The 12,218-nt window shown below is 37.0% G+C and overlaps 1 protein-coding gene across 5 annotated transcripts in view; it reads left to right on the top strand.

Moving 5' to 3' along the window:
- The window catches only part of ctnnd2a (catenin delta 2a), a 276,192-nt gene that overhangs the window by 98,977 nt on the left and 164,997 nt on the right, over positions 1–12,218 (top strand). The window lies entirely within an intron of this gene.

Below are 12,218 nucleotides of genomic sequence, written 5' to 3'. Positions count from 1 at the left end.
TAAGACCCTTATTCATCGTCTGGAATCGTTTAAAGCCCTTTGAACAGTTTGCAGTTTGTACTGAAAGTTTCTTTTGGACCTTGAACCGTTTGGTTCCCAATGAAGTGCATTATATGGAGAAAAATGCTGGAATGTTTTCATCAAAAACCTTAATTTCTTTTCACCTGAAGAAAGAATGACATGGACATCTTGGATGACATGGGGGTGAGTAAATTATCAGCAAAAGTTTTTTTGAAAAGTGAACTACTCCTTTAAATGACAAATCATTTAACAACCATGATGACAAACTAAGGGAAATGTGCAAACTGAAAACAAAGTCCAAATGATGTGCGAGTGTGACAGCCGTCATCTAACACTCATTTAAAAGCATGGATACTTTACTAACGTTGTTAAATGAAATCTTTAGCACATTTTAGTAAGAATTTCCATTTTCACTCTGTACATTACAATGTTGAGTTGCCTCAACATTCACATAGCATTTAAAATGTATTGCATTTAAATATTGTGTTTTTAAATTTATTTAGTCAAAGTAGTATAAAATTTTAAAATTGGTTATTTATCTGTTATCGGGCGAAACATTTATTTGTTTTGGGCAAAATCAGCTAGCTGTTATACTACAAAATGACATAGAATAGTATAGTATGCAAAAGCAACCTGCAACTGCCACCCACAGCCCGCTTGATTGTGGTAGGGAGTTTTGCACAAGCAAGACCACTCATGTTTGCTTCAGAAAAAAAAAGTAAGTGGTTTGAAGTCCTTGTTCTTTCTACTTTGAATGATTTTAAAGCTGTCTTAGCCCACACTGACAGAAGAAATCTAAAGCAGTGTGTGTGTGTTTGGATCTCTATCTTGTCCAACACACTGGCAGGAAGAGGATGGCAGCCACCATGAGGGTCTCAATTCAACTTCTTCCATGCATCTTTTTACATACGAGCTTTTGAATACTGCTCAAGGTGTGGATGGGTTTCTCTCCCTGCTCTTGCCTGATCGAAAACATGTCAAGAAGCCTATGAAAATGCCATGAAAGACATAAAATGAGCTGGGCTCTGCTTGCCCCTTTGTTCCTCAGCCAGGGAACCCGTCTTTGTTCTGTGGCTCTTTTGAGCTCTTTACAATCTCTCCAGTGCAGTCTCAGTGAAGGAAGTAAGAGATATTGATATACATGGACTTCAAACATGTGCACCTTCCTTCCCTCATGCCCGCCTGCATTCATTCCTTCTGTCCTTTCATCCCGTTTACTCTCCATCCTCTCACTCTGGTCCTGCTCGTGGTGTAGGTGATGGTTCACCCGGTGGCTTCTCACGCTTATCTCAGTAAGAGCAGTCCCGTGGTGAAGGGAGAGCTTTTTCTCCTTTTTGCTTCTCTCTCTTCCTTGCTCACTTTTCCTCCGGTTCTTTTTCTCTCCCTCATTGATGCTTTTGAATCCGAGCTCGCTGCTTTTGAGAGCCGCGTGCCAGTCCCATGAGGCCGGGCAACTGGAGGGCCACTGTAGACATTCCCCGCATAGCAATAGATGCTTCATAAAGTGTTGATTGTAAACTCGAGCGCCTTCATGAATAAGGATTGCCTGCAATATAATGCTGTGTGATGCTTCGGGAGAAATGCATTAACATATCTGGTAGACGGGACACGCAAGTGTTGCGTTGTTTTGCTGCAGTAATAGTTTGTAATCCTGCTGGATTGCTCAGTTTTATGTGGGAAGATACTATCCGAATGTTTGCCGTGCAAATAATCAAGATGTGCAGCTGCTGGAACTGTAATATCTTGTGAAGAGGCTTTTGTCCATTCATTGACTGCATAGTTTAAGCCCACAGGGCCATAGTTTAGGACCTTTTAAATATAAAAAAAGATAGCATCATATTTCCAGTGTATTTAAGAGGTATTTTTAGTATATTTATTTGTGATTGTTATTTTATTTTTAAAGTATCCTTCAAAATATGTATAAAAAGTGCAATATTTTGCGTGTATATATTTCACTTTATGTTAGAACATTTTTTCTTTTCACTCGGGTATGTTTTAGCTGCATACTTTGACTTGAGTCAACTTTTAATCCAATGAATGTTTAAATAACACTAATGAATGTTTAAATAATTGACGTCCTAGGCCTTAGTTCTGCATCCTTAACTTTTCTTTAGTTTTGCGGCAACATCAGAAGAAACTCATTTAAAACCTTGCATATACAGGATACAATTAAATTACATCCCACAAGTCAAGTCTGCCATGAAAGATTAATGTTCTCATGTACTTAGTTTGTGCTAATGGGTGTCAGTAACTCAAAAAAGAACACAAGTGCAAATTATCATAAAGGAAGAGATGACGTTTAGAGAGGTTGGGGCACTGGGCACTTGGCTATTAACATAGCCGGAAGCATATGTTCAGGTTTGGCTGCATCGTCATGACTCCTGCAGACATGAAAATAAGTGATTAATGGAGGTGACTATGCCTACAGTGCTCACAAGTTAATTAAAAGCTCAACAGCAGCCATGCATTTTGCCCATCTAAAGTCACATCATTTGTCCTGAGCCAAACTGAGAGGCCAGTTCTTTATTTATGGATGTGTGAGGCTTTGCTCAACTACTTTTTAAATGACAAATGACCCTTGTTTTGCATATCTATGTTTTACTTGAGGATTTTATGATTAGTGTGCATTATGCAATCTTCTTAATTAATAGTCAGTGTTTGAAGGTTGATAATTCAACATTTCAGGTGACTGGACATTTTGCACAATTACCAGAACGAATGTGAGGCAATATACTAATTTTCATAGGTAGTTGCTGAGTACTAGACTGACTAATGCAAAAATGATTCTGCACTACATTTTGTACAAAAATCTTTTTTCTTTTTTCTTTTTTTTGGGGGGGGGGGGGGCTTGATTAATTGTTAATATACACATTTTTCAGAAGGGATTAAATGTCTGTTATTTTAAAAGTGGATTAATTATGGAAAGTATTATTAAGTTACTTTAACTTTCTAGACTATCCATCCATTAATCCATCTGTAGATGTTGATATATTGTCCATCCATCTTACAATTACTATGGATAGTACTAAATAATTAATAAATTAACTAAAATAAATATTAATAATTAATAATCTCCATAATGCATTTTTGTTGTCTAATGATCAGTTGTTACATCAAAAAGAAAAGATAAATGGTTAATTATAAATCGGTACATATTGGCCACTGGACAGCTCAACAAAACTATAACTACCAACCAGAATAACAGAAGCTGGTTGTAGCTGGATTTTCCAATAGGGAAATTATGTTTAATATGGAGTCTTTTTATAAACAAGGTCTGATAGCATAAGAACATCTAAAAATTTATTTAATTTACAATGATCTTAAATGATAAATGCACTTACTGTATATTAGATGACCTACAAACACTCGGTATTAAAAAAGACCTGTAGGGTGCAATATTTCTTGGCGGCTTGGACTGCCATGGTAGTGTGTTGGTAGTTATGCTATTTTTTATTTTTTTATTTTTACTCTGTTTTTATTTGTTATTGCTCTGCTGTTTTGAGGGTCTGTGAGGACAAGGCACTGTAAACAGTGAGTTTCCAGCCTCCAGTCTCTTCCATTGGCAGTAAATAATGTGGATCTACAGTCTCACTGGAGTGTATCTTGCAAAAAAGCACAGTTTTATAGTTGTATGTAGAACATCGTAAGCCTGTTTATCAGTCCAAATGGGGGTTTCTGTTAAGACGGATGAAGGTGGAGGATCAACAAGATTAAATTAAATACATTTTCTCATATGTATTATCTCGTTATTTCATCTGACTCCATAAATGAAAAAGGTTTTAATGAAATCCGAGCATCATTAAAAGTGAGCAAATGTTTGATTATTCTTTTTAACTCTTTAATTATATTTAGCCCATTCAGATCAGGAAGCTATGTCGCTCAGAGGTCCTCGCGTCTTGCGTTTAACACGTGTCTCGCGTTCGCAAGCTCATCAGTTTTGGTCACCAAACAAAGGTAATTGCTATATACCTGAGATCAGTTACATTCACGTTTACACAATCAAAGATACTTTGGTATAGCCCCTATGGAATCGCGTACACTTGAATTTAACTTAACGTTTACTTCAGTAGAAGTACGGCCACTATTACAGATAAGTCAACCAACGTTACTTCTCTTATAATACACTCTAAAAAATGCTGGGTTGTTTTAACCCAATTTTGGGTAAAATATGGACAAACCCAGCCATTGGGTTACATTTTTACATTAAATTTTTAACCCAATGGCTGGGTTTGTCCATATTTTACCCAAAATTGGGTTAAAACAACCCAGCATTTTTTTAGAGTGTAGGTTTGGATTGGCCATGACATGATTTCCCACGTACATTTATCTAAAGTAACATTAAATTAAAACAGAGGTAAGACACAGCCAAATTTAGGTTGGTCAAGCAGCGCGTTTGCTGCCCTAAACGGAAATTCACTTCTTGTCTTTGCAAACCAACGACACTTGAATTAGAGCCAAATATTAATTGTCACTAATCTGACGCAAAACTTGCAGTAACATACGAATCCGTTTAATACTTGGGAAAACAATTTCAGAGTCAGACCGAATAAATCAAATGTAACTGTAAAGGTAAATGTATCATGCCAATTTCATAATCAGTTCAAAGATAATAAATACAAAACATCAAATGCTCTGGAATGAAGAGAGAAGATGCAAACCCGACACTATAAAATACATGATGCGAAATGTTTTGCATTCACTCAACATCACGGGCTAATTTGAGTTACAAATCGCCCTGAGCCTCTTGTTGCAATTCATTATATACCCAGACCAAGACACAAACTTCTTTCGCATGGCTAACAATGGGAATTTGCATTCATTGAATTTACACCTTTTGGGAGCAGAATGCCATTTGCCTGGATGGCCCACCCCTCGTCTATGTGCAAGTTATCTCTTAAATCTCAAGATCTTCAGTACCTTTTGCTTTACTTCTTTGGGAATGAAACATCTGTACCAGTCACACTGAGACATTTCAGATGATACCAAACATGTATAATTACTTATTGTACACATTTAACATTCCATAGGTTTAGTGAGTTTTAGGTGTGGAGGAGAAGAGGGGGAACAGGGGGAGATAATGAGACTGTAAAAGTGAGGTGTGAGCTGGACTGCGTGGTGCATCTCGGAAATCGCTGTTACATGTGCAATGCAAGAGAGAATTCAAATGTTAATTCCCAGGAGAGCCTTTTGTCTTCTCGAGGGGTAGCCCTACTGGCACCCGCCTTACACATAATATATTATATATCTAATAATCAGCAAATGTGACCAACTGTTTACAGAATCATTGATCTTTCTTTTGTTGATTCACTACCAAATTCTCATTCATTCTGAGATTGTAACTCAATCGCATTGACATGGCACTAATAGCCAGGCGAGGATTATATTTTTAGTATATTTGAAGTGTCAATATTAGGCTAATTTAAAGGTTTTTTAAATTGGAAAAGGCTCTCACAATATCTTTACACGCATCCAACTTACATTTTCTCATAATATGCATATATACATATACATACAGCATCATATACACACACAGTCTATCTAAACCAGGGGTCTCAAACTCAAATTAACTGGGGGCCGCTGGATGTAGAGTCTGGGTCAGGCTGGGCTTTTGGAATCAAGTATTCCAGTATTCCAAAAAAAGTAGCACAACTGATCCAATGTTCTCAATCTTTATTATTAATGTTTCTTCTGAACTGTTTCTCTGAAGTTGAGCATTCCTTTCTGTACATGATTGGTTCTTCATGAGTCGTCCTTCTGACAGTTGAAGTTTTACAAACTTTCTTTGTCTTTTCCTTATAACACATCTTTGTGATGCTTATATTTGCTCATGTCCTTTTTATTTTCTTTATACAACATAATATGATATTGATTTATTTTTTTTTATATTTTTTTGGAAGGCACTTTTCCATTTATTATACTTAAAAAAACAATTCGCTAACAGTAAACTTTAATGTCATGTCGGGGGCCACAAAATATCGGCCGCAAATTTGAGACCCTTCCTTTTCGAGAGCCTACTCTTCTTTGATTGGTCAGATGGCCTAGTCTGCGATTGGTCTACCGCTTATAGTGTGTGTCAGAAACGAAACACCCATTACCAATCTGAATTTCAGCTTCCTCAGCATGTCGACAACACGACCCAAAATCTTCCAGGCCTAAGCTACAACTACAGTGTTGGAGTTTGGGTCAAATTAAGTGTTTTTGCAAGCAGCCATAAAAGACCATAAAATGATTATGCAAATATTTTACAAAACTACATAGGTGTGTGAAGGGCGTAAGCCTGGAATTATTGATGACTCGTTCCTGGCTGTTCAGAATCAGTTCTTTCTTTTGGTAGACAATTTGTCCATTTATTATGCTCTTTGAAAAGGGGACAATTTAAATTCACAAACAGATATATTACACACTACATAAAAGTTAAAATCCAAAAAGGCATAATTGGGGCACTTTTTTTGCATACTGTGGTGCATATCTGTCAACGCTTGCAGCCGTTTGAGGTTTGTATTCTCGCTGTGCTGGGCTGAGCACAGTTTGGTGCCGGATGCTGTTTGCCTAAAGCAGCATCTTCACACACACATTCAGATGAAACGGGGGGAAGATAATTAGTCTGTGTAGTAATCAGAAAGCAGAAACTGAAAAGGAAGCCCCATTTTCCTTATCCCTTTACTTAGGGCATCATCCAGAGGGTTAAGGGCCCTGGCTGTGCGTACCGCAGCGTATCAGCTTCCATCCACATTTTGCTTTCAATATTCAGTGTTTCCTTTTTGTGCTCGCCTCTGCTGAAAAAGACTTATTTAAACCACCGTGAATGGTGTCAGAAGAAGTTTTCTCTGGTGGGAACAAAATACACCAGCACCCAAAACACACGTTGTTGTTGACCCCTGATACAGAACCAGTTATGTATTTCTTCTTTTATGCTAAATTCATATAAAATACTCAATAATGAGTGAATTCTGTCTCTGCATTTTGTAAAATCCCTGTCCCTCTTGCTCCCAGATCAGTCTTATCTGGATTATTTGATTTTGCTCTGACAATGAGGGATGTGTTTCTACAGTGATTAAGTGTGGGGCTGTGTTTGTAAGGACTGCGGAGATATTAATTGAATCTGAGATTAAATATTACAGACAGAATTCGACGAGACAACGAGATGCTGGGCTTGATTTAATACTTATCTGCATGCTGAGATGAGATGGAGAGATTAAAAAATGGGTTGCCCTTTGGAAAAGAGAGAAGCGGAAGGGTCATGGTCAAGGTTTACCTGTATCTGATCTGTAATGAACGAACACTTGGACACAGTGATGCAGTTTACTCTTGGTGTTTAGATCCATCTCAAGTGATCTGATCATAAATGGACGGCACAAAATGCTGATGTAAATGGGAACCAAAGCATTTTGGGATTTGATCACTTTCTCAGGTAGTTGATCAAAAACCACCTGCATTTGTACAGTGAAAGACAGTTGTGTTAAAACAAGTGTTTTGAATGTTTATCGTGGCTTAAAAAAACAATACATGCAAAAAGAAGTCTTTTATGCTATCAAATCTGTATTTACTAATCAAAAAATCAAAATACAGTTAAAAAAAAAAGCAGTAATATTATCAATCCTGTGATGGCAAAGCTGAATTTTCAGCATCATTACTCCAGTCTTCAGTGTCTTATGATCCTTCAGAAATCATTAATACACTCCTTTGGTGTTAATAATAATTTATTATTTTCAATGTTGCAAAAAGTTGTATAACTTAATATTTTTTTGTGGAAACCATGGTACTGTTTTTTTTTTCTTTTTCTCAGGGTTCTTTTTTGATGATTAGAAACTTTAAGAGAAAACAATTTTATTGAAAAATATAAATATATTTTCACATTATATATGTTGGACTGCCACATTTGAACACACGTGTATCCTTACTGAATAAAAGTATTCATTCTTTTTTTTTTTTTTATGTACCCCCAATTAATTTCTCAAGTCCACCTAATATATATATTTACCTAATATATAATTATAGATATAATTATTATTATTTGATTATTATTTAATTCAGCCTGTTTGTGCAGATTCACTTCAGCACTTAATCATCATGAGTGAGATATGCAGCCACAAAACCAGAAAAAAATCCAATCATGTTACTACCAGGTATAGATGTCGACCACTTGTGGATTGCCTGACCACTTGTGATCAGATCACACAAGTCAGATGTTAAAACCTTGCAAACAGGGCTGGACACACACACATACATGGTTGCATTCACTCAATCTTCTTCTTGCCAGACTCCACTAAAATCTGGACTTGACCTTAACCGAGCGCTGTAGATGCTGGTCATTCCAGAGTGTTATGTCAGCAGGGCATTTTGTTTGCCGCTGTTGCACAGCAGTGAAAACACTGAGAGAGAGTGAGAGGTTTCAGCACAGCCCTGCGGTGGTGTGTTTAAATGGTGTTACGTTCTTAGCTCTTGACACTCTGCTTCTGCAAGACTGTAGCGTAACCGTCATACATACGGTATATAAAGCCGAAAAAACATGATAACACAAACCCCGGTGCGGAGAGGGTACATGGACACAGGCGCTTTATCATGTACACATACACATGCAAGCTGCTGGCTCAGTGAATATGTTTGTGTTTTCTTGATTTGTGTGGGATTGTGTACACCAGCTGAAGAGTTAACCGGAGGGAACAATTGTACGAATCCATATTCGACACATGCCGCATTCCCATGCCTGAAAGGATTAAATAGGAGCTCCTAGTGGGTACACAGCAGGGGTAGATGAAGGACATGCAATCATGCAGAGAGTGTGTATGTCGATGGAGGGTTATGAGGATCAGAATTTGTTTGGCTGTTGAGTTGGAAGCTGACATAGGGGAGTGTGTATGTGTTTACGTTATGGATGTTCCATAAATGCTTTCCCAAAAACCGCTGAAGGGACGTGTTTAAGTCATCTTCAAAGCATGTTCGAAAAGGACTTGGGCCTGTTTCACACAGCATTCGTAAACAGCACAACAGCGTAAACACACTGCTGAAATAAAAATATGTAAAATAGTGCCTGGTTCAATTTCTATACTGGATTCATTATCTCACTCATCAGTTATTTCTTCACTCGATCTGAAAGTTTTATTATTTGCAAAAAATCGTATTAAAGGTACAATATGCAATATTGTTTCACCACCAGGGGTCGCTAACCTCTTACAATAACAAAGGCATAAATGAATGACATATATTCCGCATTAAGCAGAATTATGGATCTTGTCGTCAAGCTGATAGATCTTTTATGGATACATTGATGTTTTTAACATGACTGTAGTACGAAGCAGGGCGCTATTGCTAGACGTATACCAGCGCCACACGCAAGTCCCGCGGATATACAGTAAAGGAATAAGGACATTTCATTCTACCGAACTACATGCTGAATAACTCACACAGGTCAGTTTATTATCGGAATTAAACTTGAGGTAACGCAGCGCTGCTTCACTTGCTCTAACAGTTTCACGATCACACTAAACGGCATTTGTGTGTGTTGAATGTTGTTAGTTAGGTTGTTTGTTGACTGTATGAGACTAAGCTAGATTCACATTAGAGAATAACATAACTTTTCATCATGTTGAACTATATAACATTGATTAGTTTTACATACATTGATTACATACAGTAACATGCAACACTCAACACTCTGTCAAGTCGCGGACGTGGAGCTCTCGGCATATCGAAAGATGTTGATCTTTGTTTTAGTCCTCTTTTTGTCTCAAAGTCTGCTTGCCATGGTCCATAATGTTTGAACAAAACCCTGCTAGGGACGCTTACACTGTTGAGAACACATAATGGGCATAACCGACCCAGTTGTCTACGTCTGTCGCCATGGTTACTATTGCAGTACGAGGTTAAACCTGGTGGAAACCGGGGGTAACGCGGATATGACGTCATTGACTGGCGACCCCTGCTCACACGCCCCGTTTCCTTGGTTAAAAATCGCAATTTTCTCACGATTTACAAATAATTGGAAACATTTGGGATATTGTAAGTAATCAACTAAACAAAATATATAACATTGGCCTAGTGGTTTTCGGATATTTCACTGCAAAAATCCTGCATATTGTACCTTTAAGGAAGTGTTCTTCAAACTGTTTGAGAGTATTTAGCGCTTTATAATATTATTGTCATGATTTCTTTTCAGACTGAATCTCATCTTTTAATTACCTTCAACTATCTACTTAAAATGACCTAAAACTACTACTTAACTACTTAATAATGTTAAAAAGGAATGTAATTTAACAAATGTAATTTTGCTATTGAATTACACTTTGTTTTAATAAATTGAAATGTATAATTGTTATTTTTAAATTTAACTCGAAGGTGACATATTATGCCCATTTTCACAAGATATAAGATATACGTAAATCTATGTTGTCCCAAGAATGTGTCTGGTGAAATTTCAGCAAAAAAACAAAACAAAAAACGCTCTGTTTTTTGTGTGTCCCATTAAATGCAAATGAGCTGCTGCTCCCCGTGAGGCGGATTCTTCACACGAGCTCCGGAAACAATAAAACACGCGAATAATCTCATCCATCCAAAATCTAAAAAATATTCACCTGTAGTGCAATTTTTACTTGTTTATTGAAGCAGGGTTTATGTGAATTTACATGTCAATCATGTGGTTAACAGCTTGCCTCCATTATGCCCTTTTTGCATGCGTGTTTGCATTTGACCAAAACGGGGGGAAAAGGAGCAGTCAGATTTGAAATTATAGGGAGTCAGAACCGTTATTTGCATATTTATATTTTTGTCTATACATCGAACAAAGGCTGATGTTCAGAGTTTGATTGACAGGATAAAATTATGAAGACAAGCTGTCATTCATTCTGTGAAAAGGGAATACAGCTGTTGCTTGAGTTGCATGGAACATATATTACAAAAGATTTAGCTTTCAATGATGTAACGCTTATCTAAACATCAATTTTGCCTTTCCTCCCTCAGCTGCTTGTTTTACAGTGTGTATGACACACAATTATGTCAAATCTGTTTATTTTCGTTTCCATATCTTGAGATCACGCGAGCTGGTCCGTACGCTTGTTGGCCTTTTTCTATCTAGCAGATCGTGTCACACTACAGACAAGCTTTATCAGTTAAATCAGTGTCTTGTTCTGTTGGTCATAAAAAAAAGAGTCTGACTGACTGTCTTTCGGGTCCAGGTTATGTCATTGTCATTTTTTTTCTAGGCATTAATATTATAATTTACATGTATAATATTGTTAAGGTTGTCAAAAGTTCCTGTATTTTGGTACCAAGTTGGTACTAGCATTTTTAAAATGTGAATAAACCAGCATTTCTGCAGTACTGGGTATATTCGGTACCCAATGACATGCTTTCAAAGGCTCCCATGTGTATCTAAGCACTCTGCTTCAGAGCATCAAAGGTTTCTATTACAGTGCGTTTTTAAAGCATTGATCATTGTAGCCAATCACAAACGTTTCTGTTGAACGCAGTGGCCAATAAGAGGTGTTGGCCAGAATCTCTGGAGTTTTGCTTCACAAGAAGATTTAGATCACAAATCGTTTCATTATTACAAATGATTCATTGTGTGGTGTAGACAGCTTTTATAGTTTTCGCAGGAGTGTAGATCTCAGTGAGCAGACGCTCAATAGCCTAACTGTACGTTCACACCGCCTCCGACTTGAGCATCACAGAAGCTCTAGCCTAAGTCATTAACATAAAGTTGAGCTTCTTTCAACTCTCTGATTGACGCTCAAAACGCCCAAAACGTGACGCCGATGGATTTGACGCTCCTTGCAGCTGAGAAAAGCCAGCTTCCATTGAAAATGAATGACTTCCTGACGCTTTTGAAGCTGAAGTCGGTGGCAGTGTGAACGTACAGTAAGTGATCAACAGCTCAACAGTGATCAACAGATAAACAGCACTTTCTGTTTATAACCCATATAGCTTACTTTTTTTTTTTCATATTGTGTTTCAGATGATATTTTGTATTGAATATCCTTTTTCATTCTCATTTTTGTTGCGATTCTTAAATTAATTCATTATATATAAATAATTAATAAGTAAATTATTAATTTGAAATAAAAATGATAATTGATTAATTCATTATATTATATGATTTTAATATCATTATTTAATGTTGTTGATTTTTTTTTCTGTTAGGGATGGTGTGTGTGTGTCTGTGTGTGTGTTTGTGTATAACATAAGTTTACGATATTGCTATT

The sequence above is a fragment of the Pimephales promelas genome, chromosome 22, assembly GCF_988280905.1.
Source record: "Pimephales promelas chromosome 22, fPimPro1.hap1.1, whole genome shotgun sequence".
In the NCBI taxonomy this organism is placed as follows: domain Eukaryota; kingdom Metazoa; phylum Chordata; class Actinopteri; order Cypriniformes; family Leuciscidae; genus Pimephales; species Pimephales promelas.
The sequence above is the reverse complement of the archived record's forward strand: the minus strand, read 5'-3'. Positions and strand labels throughout refer to the sequence as shown.